Source organism: Scleropages formosus, chromosome 22 (assembly GCF_900964775.1).
Source record: "Scleropages formosus chromosome 22, fSclFor1.1, whole genome shotgun sequence".
NCBI lineage: Eukaryota > Metazoa > Chordata > Actinopteri > Osteoglossiformes > Osteoglossidae > Scleropages > Scleropages formosus.
Genome location: NC_041827.1, coordinates 12805748 through 12820060, shown reverse-complemented (window position 1 = coordinate 12820060; position 14313 = coordinate 12805748). Strand labels below are relative to the sequence as shown.

Sequence of the window (14313 nt, the reverse complement as noted above, 5' to 3'; positions counted from 1 at the left end):
GATCTGTATTTATTTAGTGCTGCCATATGACCTTTTAAAGACATAAATACGCAGTGTCGTGGCATTTCTTTGAGAGAACTCGAATTCTTTCAAGGGGACACAGTTCATACGCAGTGCTAGTCTTGCGTAATGCACGCATGGCCCTCTCCCATTCCCCTCGGAGAGCCCTGCCTATGCCGCGCTAATAGAAAGAGGCTTTCCGAAGCGCCACGTGTGGGTGCTTCCTGATTTATTAAAATCACTGCGCATGTTTCAAATAGGCCCCCAGTGTACCGAAGGAGAGTGGGGCAGTGTTGTTTCTAGCAGCCTCAGTTTATTGTTGTTAATCATCTGCGTTTTCCTAAGGAGACTCTACCAGGCCTCGGATGGAGCCCGGGGCTCTCGAACCCCCCCACCCCACCCCCACCCCTCACCACCACAGCCGAGCACCTCACCCGCTGGGTTTGTCCCCCCTCCAATTAACCCCACGCAACCCCCCTCATCATGATTCAGACTCAGATGTTCCCTTTCTGTTGCCCCCTCCTCCTCCTCCTCCTCCCCCCCCCCCCCCCCCCCCCCCCCCCACAGCTCAATGTGTGTTCTGCTTATCCTCACCGTGGAGTGGCAGGGCCGCAGGAGGTCGCGAGTGAGAGAAAGATGTGTTTGGGGGTGGATGTGGATGGCTGAGGCCGCTGGCACCACTCAGATGCCAAGGAAACCCCCATGACCTCGCGTTGCAAAACTCTGAATCCAAGTGAACTCATTGCACCACTTCGGAGAGGCTTAAAGACAGCTCTCACAAATAAGTTATATAAGGAATATTTTCATATAGGAATGATTGTATAGTTTAGTTCTTTTTTTTTTTTTTTAAATTTTGTTTCAGTGTTTAGTTCTGGTGGGGAGGCGCGGTGGTGCAGTGGGTTGGACCGGGTCCTGCTCTCTGGTGGGTCTGGGGTTCGAGTCCCGCTTGGGGTGCCTTGCAACGGACTGGCGTCCCATCCTGGGTGTTCCCCCCCCCCCCCCCCCAAGCCTTGTGCCCTGTGTTGCCGGGTTAGGCTCCGGCTCCCCACGACCCCGTACGGGACAAGCGGTTTCAGACAGTGTGTGTGTGTGTGTTTAGTTCTACATGGCTGTGCCATAAGTGTGGCGTTTTACAGATTAAAGAAGAAATACAGCAGCGTGCAACTGGCTTCTCTCAGCACGTACATTTATTTGCTTAAGAGAAGCACATGTCAGCCACTTATAGAGGTCTATTTAACTGGAGTGCTTCGCTGTGCGTCGTCAAGATAAGTAAAGAGCAGATCATACGCACTTTGCAGCTCCACTCCTGACACACTTGGTTCTGTCCAAGTTCTTGAAATATTATACAAATTCTGTGTTATTTATGAAAGGCTATATTTCGGTCGATAACTTTCAATGAAGAGCGAGGGTGTCTGATGCGAAGCCTCCTCCTTTTCGGTCTGCTTGGGGTCTGCTCGCCGGTTCTGCCGTTGTGATTTAAATAGAGCAGTACAGCCGCAGGCCTCCTTTATAACCACACAAGTATTTAATACTTCCATTTAGTCATTCAGTGAGTTTCAATGGAAACTGTTGCCAACAAAACAGCCTCAGGGGGTCAGAAGAAAAGTATCTTAATTATGTATTACGAGAAATCCTCCCAAGGGTCCTTTGCTTGGATTTACACCGGCTGTGCTTTGCATGTGCTGCAGAAGTTTGGAAGTCAGTATGCAGCAGTAAAGTCATTAGTTTTAGTGTTAGAGATTTATTATTGCCAAGGAAGGTGTTTTGTCTATTAGCTGCCACTTTGCTGTCAGGCATGTCCGTCCGTATTAAAGGCCGATGGAGTATTGTAAAGTGTTTTTTTTTTTTTTTTTTTAAATATATACATATATAAACTGCATGGTACACTTCTGTAATCCACCACCCCCTGTACCTCCACCCTGTCCCAGAAGGTTTATATTTTTCCCCATCTTTCTCCTGATGGGTACATGAATGTATGTTTGGGCTGGGGCGTGTCTGCATCTGCTGTGCATGCACGTCAAGAGATGGGCCGAGGGTGGCCAACCGAGGTGAAATTACTAAAGCAAGGAACTTACAATGAGCAGTCAATCCTTTGTGAATAGGGCATTGTAATTACTGCTCTGCTTGTTTCCAGACGGTTTTGTCCTTCCGCTCCCAGTGTTTCCTGTGTGCGTGGGATGGGAGAGGGAGAGAGACGGGAAGACACAGACCACCCAAACAGAATGTCATCCGGGTCCCCTCATAGGCGTCATGGAAGGGTAGATTGCGTTTAACTTCTGTATATGTTCACGTAGCTATGACAATTTACTGTTTTTTTTTTTTTTTTTTCCTCCACGGGAAAAAGCAAGTGCACAAGTGCATCGATGCATTTCAGGCATGAAACCTCAGATGAAATGATAACAAATTGGAATTCATAGAGGAATCTGCATAAACGTACTGTACATACATAGCCCAAATTCCAGGTGAACTATCAGCAGCAATGTGTACTTTTACACACGATTTGCCCCGTTCTGTAAATAGTGCTAAGATGCGGCCGAAGTATGAGATCGGGTTCCCTAGCAACGCCACTCTGGCGTCCGAAATATGTTTCTGAATATGAGTTACCCAGAGGAAAGACACAAAGTAAAACACAACTCTATTTTCATTACTTTGGTTTTTGACCCATGTGGTACGGTGTACATTTACATTTGCTCTAGAATAGTGGAAGACGCGTCTATATCCCAACAGAAGACAAACATTAAGAAATCTCTGTGCTTCTGTTCCATAATTAATTTGCCATTGATCTTGTGGATGTCTTCAGTCTACTGTGTTTGCAAAGCTCTGTATTTCCTTTGCATGGTGAGTGTGACGGATCCCCAGATCCGTGACGGAAGGCCACAGCGAACATGTCAATGCCTTCCAGTTGAGTCCTACAGGACTGGCATCTACAGAACGTTCATTCACTGGTTTCACGCATGACTGTTAGAGGTGTCTTTGTGAAGTCTGTTCTTTTTGCTCATTTGTTAAATTGTACAAAAATAATTCCCATTTGGATAAATACTTTATGGTAGAAAGTCATATGTAAATGTTTCCATATTTTTCTTCGTTAGGAATTCCGGTTCGGGTAATTAACAGTTTTTGGGTTAAAGTTTGCTCAGCCTTGGTCAGCATTTAAATCTACAGCTTTAGTTAACACAACCTGTTCAAGCCCCTGATAGTAGTGTTCATTCAGTGAAAAATACCAGTTCTGCAGTTAACAGAAGTACACAGAACTTTGCATTTTGCCTCTGCTTCCATCCTGCTGGACTTGCGCAGACTCAGTTGCGGTTACTTTGGATTGATCAGTTATTGCAGTTTCGTCGGATCAGCTGGTGGGCAATGATAACTTTGTGTGCGGCCTTCTCCGTAGCCCAGAAAATATATTACAGGTATTGCTTAAACATCACAAGGGCCCCATGTGGCAACAAACCGCGATGACAACAAAAGTTGCCAGCTGTCACCGAGGAGCGGAAACGGAGATTATAGGTGAAGCACATCTGTCCCAAGAACCATTGATCCAGGCGGGGTGGTTCTTCACTGATAAACTCCACCCGCATCCCAAGCTCACATCCTTGTGAAAGGGATTTCCACATCAGTGGGGGGTTCTCTGGTAGACAGATAATTCTTGACTTCTACAATTCTATGGCATCCTATCAGCCTTGATCCCTCTTCACACCATCAGAGCATCCGTTCTGTTTCCAGAGGACCCCCACCCCCAATTTTCCATCGTGTCTGTGCTATGACCATGTCTCCAGGCAGGAGATTGGTGTGGCCCCCGCTGTTCCTCAGCATATCAGTGTGGATGCTTGCGGGTCCGTTGCTCTGCTCTGGGTCACCCACTTGTTTCACATTCTGCCTTTATAAGTACCAGGACCGGAATTCCTGAGGGCAGGAGGAGCGAGATTATGATGGAGCACACCTCAGAAAGGGGCTCCGAGTGGAGATAAGACCTATTGTCAGAGCGAGGCTTTGTCCTTGATTTATCCCAACCCCCAAGTACCCCGCTGTTTCAAGTGTATATGTGAGTGGCAGATTTCTGAGAAACAGCTGGGCATAAATCTCAAACACCTGAAAAAAAAGAAAAATGGAAGGAATAAGGACTGCCTCCTAATTTTGCATTCCGCACAGTCTGGTTGGAATTAGATGTTCTTGTTTGCATCAAGTCTCAAAAAAACTAATCTGATTTGACGCTCCAGGGGTATTATCATTGTACACCAACTCGTTTTTTTTTGTGCACAGTTTTGAAGTTGCTATTTTATCTACCTCCCATAGCTGTTCACTTCTGTGAAGAAGGTTACGGTAGATGGCTTTCTCTTTCTTGGCAGGAGAAAGCTTCACATTAGAAACCAGTCCCTTTCTTCCATTTATGTCTGTTCCATTTCTTTAATAACTAAATAAAACCATTTGCTGGTCTGTCTGAATTAGACACGAAAACAGATGGATCAGTTTTATCCTCTAATTTATGTTCATCCTAGCTTTAAGTGAAACTTGTCTTTATTCCCAAGGGATGCAGTTTCAGACAAGCTGGTTCTCTGGAAAAGCCTTGAGGGACTCAAGGCAAATCCCTCTCCTTCCAATTAGGCTGGGACGACTCGCGTGAAAAACGGGGATTTTAATCAAGAAGGCCGTATTAAAAGCACGGTCTGCACACATGTTAAACCTGCACAGAAGACTTTGTTTCAAGACTTGCAGCAGAACATCACGTTACCCAAACTGTGCTACAGACAAATTCTAAAATCAGGATTTAGATGAGGTGGGAAAAAAAGAGCGCATCTCTAACCTGGACGGATTTGCTCACTATACCTTGTGAAACAACCAAACTGTCGCTGAGAGGAAGGAGAAAGGAAAACACTTAAAATAAAGAAGCACCAACGGTGAAAGTCACTGTCAGCTGGGATTCTTCATCTTTGAAAATCTGGAAGGCAATTGTGAGAATATGCTCTTTGTTATGGTGTGTGGACTCTATGGAATGGAGTTCCTGAGACCACCAGGGATGCAGTGTTGACAGTCACATCTTAAGTACGTTGGCTTGTATATCATTTCTTCAGTGGAACTATTTTGAGGTCACTTAAGGGAAGGTTTGTGGTGAGCATGATATATATATATACCACAGAAATTAAACTGTTAACTTATGTTGTTCACAATGCATGTAGAAAAAAAAAGATGCTGCCAGAAGAAAAATGTTGCTGTCGCTGAGCATACTGTATATCCCCATACTTGGAGATCTTTAAGTTTCATAAAATAATTATGCTGCTTATGCATAATTTATGTCACATTTCTTTGTAACAAATGTTTTTGAAAACCGCTGAGGAGAGGTGGCAGTTTTTGTTATTGGTAATGTAAATGTGGTGTGTTGGTCCCATTGTATTTGGGCACTGCATTGTGTAAGAGCTCTTTTTATCGTGCTGTTTCTTTGGTCACTTTTCAGTTTTTGTCCAAAACCACACCACTATTTTGCTCCTAATCTGATTTTGTGTTTTCCGAGAAAACGCGGTGTAACTTTGCGCTTGGCAGAATTTGTTCGTATTGATATATTTGGGTAAGGGGGAGTGAGCCGCAGCCCGATTGCGGTGCATGGGATACACCAAAACCAAGAGCAGGAACAGCCGTGTGTGTCGAGGGCTCTCCTCTAGAAGCAAGGCCATGATTGAAATGCGTCCTTACGAAAAACGCGCACTTGGTGGTCTTTTTTTTTTTTTTTTTTTCCTTCCCCTCTGACTCTCTGCACCTGCTTGGCCATGGTGTTGGGGCTGTGTGTGTTAGCGGGGCCGGGGGGGCGGTGTGACGGTCACACAGGAAGACATCTTGAGACGCTGTCGCCGGACGTGACGGCCATCCCGTGGGCCCCTGAGGACGGCGGTTCGCAAGATCAAGCGTCTGTGCATTGTTTGCGTAAAACGGGAATACAAATGAAGCACGGCTGCGTTACTATGCATGGAAGGGAAGTGGAATATTGATGTATTGTTCTGCTGCTGTCCTCTGCTTTCCTGTTCCAATCCACAAACACATTTCTACATCAGAGACGTTGATCTGAACGTAGAAGGTTATACATTTTGGTGTACAAATATTACAAGTGGACTAAAATGTGCTATAGTATATAATATTATGACGCTAGTACCATTTGTTTTGGAATAACTTTAACAGATTTTTTTTCTTGTTTTTGAATTACTGTGATTGGAAAAGTAATGACCATCACTATCATGGAACCTTTATGCTGTATAGAAACATTCTCAACGTTCTTGTACACCTGGAGGCAAGAATAGAAATCGGCAACATAATTTGCTGCATTTATCACATTTGTCTTTTCTTACATATAAAATACACATTTCAGAACCGCTTGTCCCATACGGGTTCACGGGGGAACCAGAGCCTAACCCGGCAACTCAGGGCGTAAGGCTGGAGGGGGAGGGGACACACCCAGGACGGGACGCCAGTCCGTCGCAAGGCACCCCAAGTGGGACTCGAACCCCAGACCCACCGGAGAGCAGGACCCAGTCCAACCCACTGCGCCACCGCGCCCCCCCAATAAACTTTTTATAATTCTTAGGCAAAGTGAACCACATATATTTTCTTTTGCAAAGTTATTTATTTGAATCAATGGATTTTTAAACAATTCATCTACCGTTCCATCATTTCCATGCACAGATAACAGCTTTTTAAATATACAAACAGGGTCTGCTTATTTGCAATTCCTTGGGATAAATTTCTGCCCCTCAGCATGTGCAGTTCAATGGGATATAACTTTGCTGAGAATGAGTTCTTCACCAGTCGCTCAGCCATGAGTGTCTCCCAGCCCGTAAGCAGTCCTGCCGACATGCTACGGTGTCCCATAACTCCTAGAATCCAGCAAAGCAAGACTCAAAAAATGCTTATGGCACCAGACAATAGGAGGTCCCGGGTACAACTCTTCAGCCACAGGAGAGGGCAAGAGGGAGAGGGCCCCTCATTCACAAGAATTCTTTGTGCCAATATCAGTCATCATTCATCACATTTGCAAAGAGTTTGGACTCCCTGGAATTCCAAATGAATTTCCGTGAAAACCCTACCATTGGATCTGGAAAATTATGCCCTCCTGGTCGGCTCTATGTGACATAAAGGCCGACGCATGTCTGAGATTTGTGTTTTTTGTGTGTAATTTTCTTTCTTTTTAGCAAGGATTGAACAGGATAGCAGGCTGCATACAAAGGTCTCTGAGAAAAGGTGATCAGTAGCAGCAGTTCAGTTGCAGCCCTGAGACAGGAGAAAAGAACATTATATGGCATTTTGGAACCATGTGCATGAGGCTTTGTTTTTTTGCTGCTACTGTATGTTGACCAATGCATTCTTAAAGACACCGTTTAAAAAGAGGCTGAATCCTGTGACCGTTTTCAGTATGTACATTTGTGGCTGAGAAAGACTTCAGCATAGAACATATATTGAAAAAATGAAGTTTTAATGTTTTTTTTGTTTGAAATATTCTGAAAGATATGTTTTATATTTCCTTGGACTTGATGAATTATTTACATTATAATCTTATTATTATTTTTTTCCTCTTGAAGTGTAGACTTAGCTTTTTGGGAGAATGCCAACATTAAATAAAAAAAAAAAAAAAAAATAAAAGAGGAATAAATTTCCCAGTCCTTCAATATAAATCCAATTTCTAGTGATTTCCAGAGTTTACATTGTACCACAGCCAGCTGAATAATAGCTGCCAAAAAGGCTGGGTTGAGGTTCCTGTTCTAGGTCTTTCCTCACTGTTTCCACAGCCCTCTGACTGCTTACAGCAGTAATTGTTGTATAATCATTAATGTTATTAAAGGAAACATATAAGGTGGGACAGTTGTCTTTAACAAGATAATATGATAAGCAGAAATTGTGAAAAATATAACTCAATGACATGAATCTAAAGTTTTCCCCCATTAGAAAAGTCAAATGATTTCACAGTTTAATTGTTTCTCATTCATCAATGGTAATGAATACATTCCATAGTCTGGAATGTTTAAATCACAGTGCACTTAAAAATCACACTGTGTTTCTGTGCTTTCGAACATTGATTCTTAACAGGTGAGAGACTTGTGGGCATATTGGAATAGTTCTCTTGACGCTTGAGCTCTGAGCTTTTCTTCTATGCGAGTGCGTTGCTTAGAGAAAGAAAAAAAAATTAAAAATCAAATACAAGCATAAACTAAGTTTCTCCGTAAGTACCTCCATATTGTCCAGGGAAGTTTGGCTTGGTGCAATTTTACAGTCTGTAGTTTTATACCGAGGCTACACAGGTTAACTAGTAACAAGGACATGAAAGCAAATGAGCCTGAGTTTTAAAGTGAAGACTTGCCTTCGAGACTCCATGGTTCTGTGTACGGGGGACAATAGAACACCCCATAGCAGTAATGTCGGCAGAATAGGAGGCAAATGCTGTAAACCCAACAGAAACCTGTGAAAATGAAACAAAGTACCACAGTAAAGTTTTATAAGTGCAGTATGAAAACAGGTTGTGTGCCCAACTGTATTTTTTTACACTTTAGCAAGGAATGTCTCCTCGCCTTTTTGATCACGTCCTTTTGTTCTTGAACGGACAGGAATAAGCTTGTAACAGACACCTCGAAATGGAGCTTAGGAAAGCCAGCTATCCAATTTCACCCTAATGGCAAGTGCTGCCTTCTTTCAAAGCATCCAAGGAGCAGACCTTAAGGACTGTAAATCTTTATTTTTCTGACCACCCCCAACCTTCACCTCCACCCCAACTTTTCAAACCCACTCCTGGTTCACTGGAGACAGATATTGGTATCAGGGGTGGAGGAATCTGCCAGTTGTTAACACTCGGCACCTGGTATGCGCAGGAAGGCCGTGTGTTCAGATCTGGTGCATGTTGATTTCTACTCAAGTGAGTCCCCCAGCGAGAGCGCAGGAGGAAGGGTTTACAGGCCACCAAGGTCAGGGGGCCTAAAGTACAAATGCACCGGAGCCTCATTCCACCCAAAACACACTTACTCATATCCACAACAAGCACGACTGTCCGCAAAAAACACCAGGGCCCTGGGGCTGTGGACCGCACTTCAAAGGGTGGAATACGAGCCGGACTCGAGATGGCCAGACACGAGATGTGACATCTGTGGCAACGTAAAGACATACTGAAGAGGCACTCGATTTGTTGCTCTTTTTTTTTTTTTTTTTTTTCCTTCCTTCACATCTGTGCGCATCAGTGACCCTGACATGACCTAGTACTCAGCCTTGGTGCAATGAAGCTGTCAAAAGGAAATAGCCTTTCATGCATGGGACACTGGTGTATTAGAACTCAGTCAGCCGGTCAGCCCACTCAACTGCTCTGTTTCACTGCCCCTAACCAAGGCAGAAAAACCATTATTTACTTCTTCTGCCAGAAGCTATGCTATTTTTATGATTTATTCAGTTAAATGGAGAATGCAGTCTGCATTAAATGGATTTCTGGAATCGGCAGCAGACATTTTTTTTATGCACGTTGGCCTACTCTTGCCTCTCTTTATTATTGTCGTTATTATAATTGTTTATCATTAACCTTAACTTAGCGGACACCTTTGAGTTTTTTTTTTTTTCCCTTTTGTGTGTGATTTGCCCATATATACATCATGGTATTCTCACTGAAGCAACTGAGTACCTTGAACAAGGATGCTAACAGTAGTTTGGGTTTGCACCTTCAGATTGTACCATGGGATTGTAAGGCAGAAGCCACAACCCTTACATTACCTGTTGCTCATTTTCATTTCAGTCTTTGGTATTTTAATGTTGTCATCATGGCAGTTGAGCTCTTTATTCAGCCATTACTCTGGTATTGTACTGCTCATTTGTGTATCTTATAATACACACACACACACATTTTCAGAACCGCTTGTCCCATACGGGGTCACGGGGAACCGGAGCCTACCCGGCAACACAGGGCGTAAGGCCAGAGGAGGAGGGGACACACCCAGGACGGGACGCCAGTCCGTCACAAGGCACCCCAAGCGGGACTCAAACCCCAGACCCACGGGAGAGCAGGACCCGGTCCAACCCACTGCGCCACCACGCCCCCTCCATCTTATAATATTAAATTTAAAAAAATTTTAAACAATTGGAGTGGGTATTGGGATTTGTCTGTGTCTTATGCACCTACTTTAACGGTAAACCTCGGTGTAGCAAGTGGTAGGGAACAAACTAGGTTTGCTTGAGACTTTCATGTCTGCAGCTATGTCTCCTTCTCTCAATGTAATGCATAAATTGTACTTTTGCTGAGAGGTACGTCGCTTTGGACAAAAGCATCTGCTAAATGAATAAATGTAAAAATGTTTACAGCATGCTTTCAAGAGGCACACAATGCACATCTGAACATTAATCTCCAGTACTGATATTTGCAGCGGAACTGTTCTCATAGGTTTATTAAGGTGTCGAGAGCCCAAGAAGACAGTTTCATAGCAACGCCAAGTATGTTGTAGGTTCAATGTGAGAGAAAACAAAGAAAATTCACTGAGTTTCTTTCCTTCCACCTGTTGGAATAGTGAGCATGATTTTTTTTTTCAGTGGGCCTTGTGAGTGACAAATTATATTGTCATTTCCTGCTGAAATGTGCATCAGTGAGGATCAGAGAGCAGCCAAATACTTCATACTATGATGCCAAGAGACTTGTTGTTCTGAGCACGTGAGCTTGCCCAGCTCTGGTGGATTCTCTAGTGGATGTCAATAGCTGACTCCCCAAGGCTCTGCTCTGGGACATGAAATGACTCGCAGAAGAAGATCGAGACCATCGCTGAATCACCCACGAGCATTCCCATCCCCCACCCCTCTGCATTTTTAGGGGCAGGGGGCTGGTGTAGGGCTGCGTTCTTTGTTTTTTAGCAAGCCGGGTTCAATGTTTCAACCTTTCAGCGCGCAAGACCTTTTCGCAGCTCAGCGAGGTCAATAGCAAGAGCACAGGGCCTCCCGTTCAGCCCATGACAGAGACTTCTCCTGTCTGCCTGCTCCCCAGCTCAATGTTAGGCACAGCTGCATGTCTGCTCAGACCTGCTTTGCAGCACAAAACCTAAATTTAAAGCATGTCATCCAAACATTTTCCTGCTTGAAGTAAGAAGGCATAAACTTTTAGAAGCCTAAGAGGCTTTGTGAACTTGCTTATGTGGAATTTTTTTCCATTCTTCACAAGTAACTATTAAAAACCTGTATTTAACCCTGCAGGATGAAAGTGTGGGTTTAAAAATTAAATTTAATAATCATAAATGAGTTTATGAGAGTCTTACTGGATAAGCAGTATTTTTTAATACAAAATTATATATTTTTTCTATTATTCCATTGCATTTACATTTATTCGTTTAGCAGACGCTTTTCTCCAAAGTGACGTACATCTCAGAGAAAATACAATTTGTGCTTATAGCTTAAGTAAGCCTAGTTTGTTACCTTCCACTTGATGCACTGATGCTCATCGCTCAAGTAGGTGCATAAAACGCAGGATAGATGAATCCTGATAACCTTCCTACAATTTTTAAAAAATTTTTTTATAAGGAGTAGGGGCTGTGTAAAGGTTTATTGGGGGGTGATCATAAAGTTACGGTGCATGAACGTTTACGCCATACATGAGCTGGCGAGATCCTGGGCGAAGTGAATCTGGGAAAGGTGAGTTTTCAGACCATTTTTTAAAATTTGGACAGAGTTTCTGCAGTTCTGAGTGGGGGGGGGGGGTCATTCCACCACAACGGAACCAGAACTGAGAACCTCCGTGCTTTACCTTTCGTGTGCGGGACCACCCATCTATTCCTTCTTTATTTTTCTTAATGAAGGTAGAGAACGAGGAAACTGTACAAATGATTTGTTTCATTTATCCACAATGAATGTGCATGACCTATTTACATTTTTTGCACATCAACACAACTGTTTTTTACCTATACCATGTGTGATATTGCGGTAAGATATCATGTTGTCTTTGACATGTTCATACTGTTGAATTTTGTCACTTGTTTCTTAAACCTATGGTGCATGGTCAGGAGTTGTTTTCTAGCACAAAAAAATTGCTTTGAAAGCTTTGTGAGGAAACTGGCTCAACTTCCTGAGCCCGGGCTGTGTCTTCTAGTTCGTGTTGAACAGACCTGCTATCTGGAAATGACTTAATATCAAGTGCTTCCTCTTCCAGCAAAGCCCATGTAATTTTCTCTATTTCCCATGTATTCCCACCATCTTCATGGTACAAAGCAGGCCTTCAGTCTAGGCTTCAGAGGTCCATCACCTAGGAAATTCTGTGATTTCTCAATGGACTGTTAAGCTATTACATTACAGAATTTATTTCTGGCAATCATTTGCTTCCCACAGTTTCTGTTATATGTCAACAAGCCTCTTTAAGTCCTTAATGATGATTGAAACCGTGCCTGTGCTATTCGGTATGAATCAAGGTCATCCTATGGAGGAAACGGTTTTAACAATAACTTGTTATGTGTAATTCTGATTGTTTGTCCTTTGTGGGTTTTGTGTTGGCGATGTGGAAACCTCGGCAAGTTATGGAGCAGAAGCTGAAGTGTCACAAATTATAGGGAAACAATTTGTATTAAGAACATTTATTGACAACATATACATAAGCTGAAGAATGTTTATTATATGGGTGGCGCAGTGGGTTGGTCCCAGGTCCTACTCTCCAGTGGGTCTGGGGTTCAAGTCCCGCTTGGAGTGCCTTGTGGCGGACTGGCGTCCCGTCCTGGGTGTGTCCCCTCCCCCTCCGGCCTTACGCCCTGTGTTACCGGGTAGGCTCCGGTTCCCTGTGACCCCGTATGGGACAAGCGGTTCTGAAAGTGTGTGTGTGTGTTTATTATGTGAGTACTGACTGGATTAGTGTTGTTTGACTGATGCGGGACACTTCATATACAGGGTTCCTACGGTTCACCTGACAGCTGCCAAAGTATCTATCTTCAGCTCCAAGCAGAAGTCCCGACCTAAGTGAGTTCTGGAACCGAATATGAATTGAGATTTATTTTGGAGCTATAACATATTTACTGTGGAAAGGCTGTAAAACTTACTCAGACCTTAGACTTTTGAAAGCCATTTCTACTTGACATTTAATTTCAGAATGTGTACACATGATCAGCTAATTATAGAAAATACAAATAAAAACATAAAAGGGTTACTATTTACTTCAAAGATGAACCTGAAAACATTTTCAAAGCTAATTTGCTCTGACATGGTATTTTTCTGGACATTATTATCTGGTCAATGCTTTGCCAGTTTGGGATTTGATCTCTGGCAGCTGCACAAGAAACTTGTTTGGGGAGACAACATATTTCATATTTTATGTGATTCAAATGGCCATGTTTCTATAAATGGGTTATTTTATATATACAAATGCAATACATTTTGCAGCCTTTCAAGAGAATATTTCCTGTTATTTTCATTGGCATGTCTGGGCTTGGTTTTTATATCTTTATTTGAGAACTTAAGAAAGAAAGTGGTAATATGCTTGAATGTAGTGGCACAATTTTGTTTACTTTTTTGACCTGTGTAGGAAATGAAAATAAAGATGGTTGACCTGATTAGTCATGGGAACCTTCCAGCAACACAATGTGTTTTTTTTTTTTCCCCAACCTGAAATGAGCCCTTTTGCATCTGGGCTGGTACACCCTTCGTGCCAGTGCAGCCCACCAATATCGAGTTCCCCTCTAGCTCTGTAAAGCTATAAGCATTTTGCCTCTGTCTCCCAAAGTGTTTACAGTTTCTTCCAGCCCGAGCACCTTTCCAAAGAACAAGAATGACCAACCCAGGAACAAATACTTGTTTGAGTGCCTCTCTTCCCCCCAGCTCTGAGAACACAGAGAGTCGAGGTGCTCGAGCTGGAAGGATGTGTGCAGCCAAGCTTCTGTCTGGAACGCAAGACGCACGTCAATGCTCCGGTGTCATTGTTCTGGCCAGAACGTTGGATGACGTGGCAAAGCATTCTTAACATAAGTGGCTGAAGAAATGCAACCCCCAAGTGTACCGTAGCAGCCGGAAAGGCACCATTCCCGCAGAAAAAAAAAAAAAAAAAAATTGCAGTAAATAACTTTGAGCTGCACCTCACGTCCTGAGCCCGTTAGCAGAAATTATGATGTCCCTGGACAGATGAGAGTCATTTCCTGGCAGTCACTCAATATAGCAATCAGTGATTTTGAAACAGAGGTTCTGAATTCATAGCAGTCACAGGAGCCTTCTACGTGCTTTTGACCTTGTTGAGGGAGGCCATCGGATACGTTTTAAGGTGCTAACTGTCCCTGGTTTTACATCACGTGCAGGGAGCCAGGCAGGATGTGATTACTTATGTATTCACTGTACCCTGGTAACCTCTGTACCCTTCTG

General features: G+C 43.4%; 1 protein-coding gene across 3 annotated transcripts in view; it reads left to right on the top strand.

The window, feature by feature from the left end:
- The window catches only part of LOC108931305 (semaphorin-3D), a 47075-nt gene that overhangs the window by 4297 nt on the left and 28465 nt on the right, over positions 1-14313 (top strand). The window contains exon 1 of one of the 3 annotated variants that reach the window (XM_029247774.1): positions 14193-14215. The exons of the other annotated variants lie outside the window; for them this stretch is intronic. The gene's annotated coding sequence lies outside the window, so the exon portion shown is untranslated. Of the gene's footprint in view, positions 1-14192; positions 14216-14313 lie in introns of those variants that run through there. 3 annotated transcript variants of the gene reach the window in all.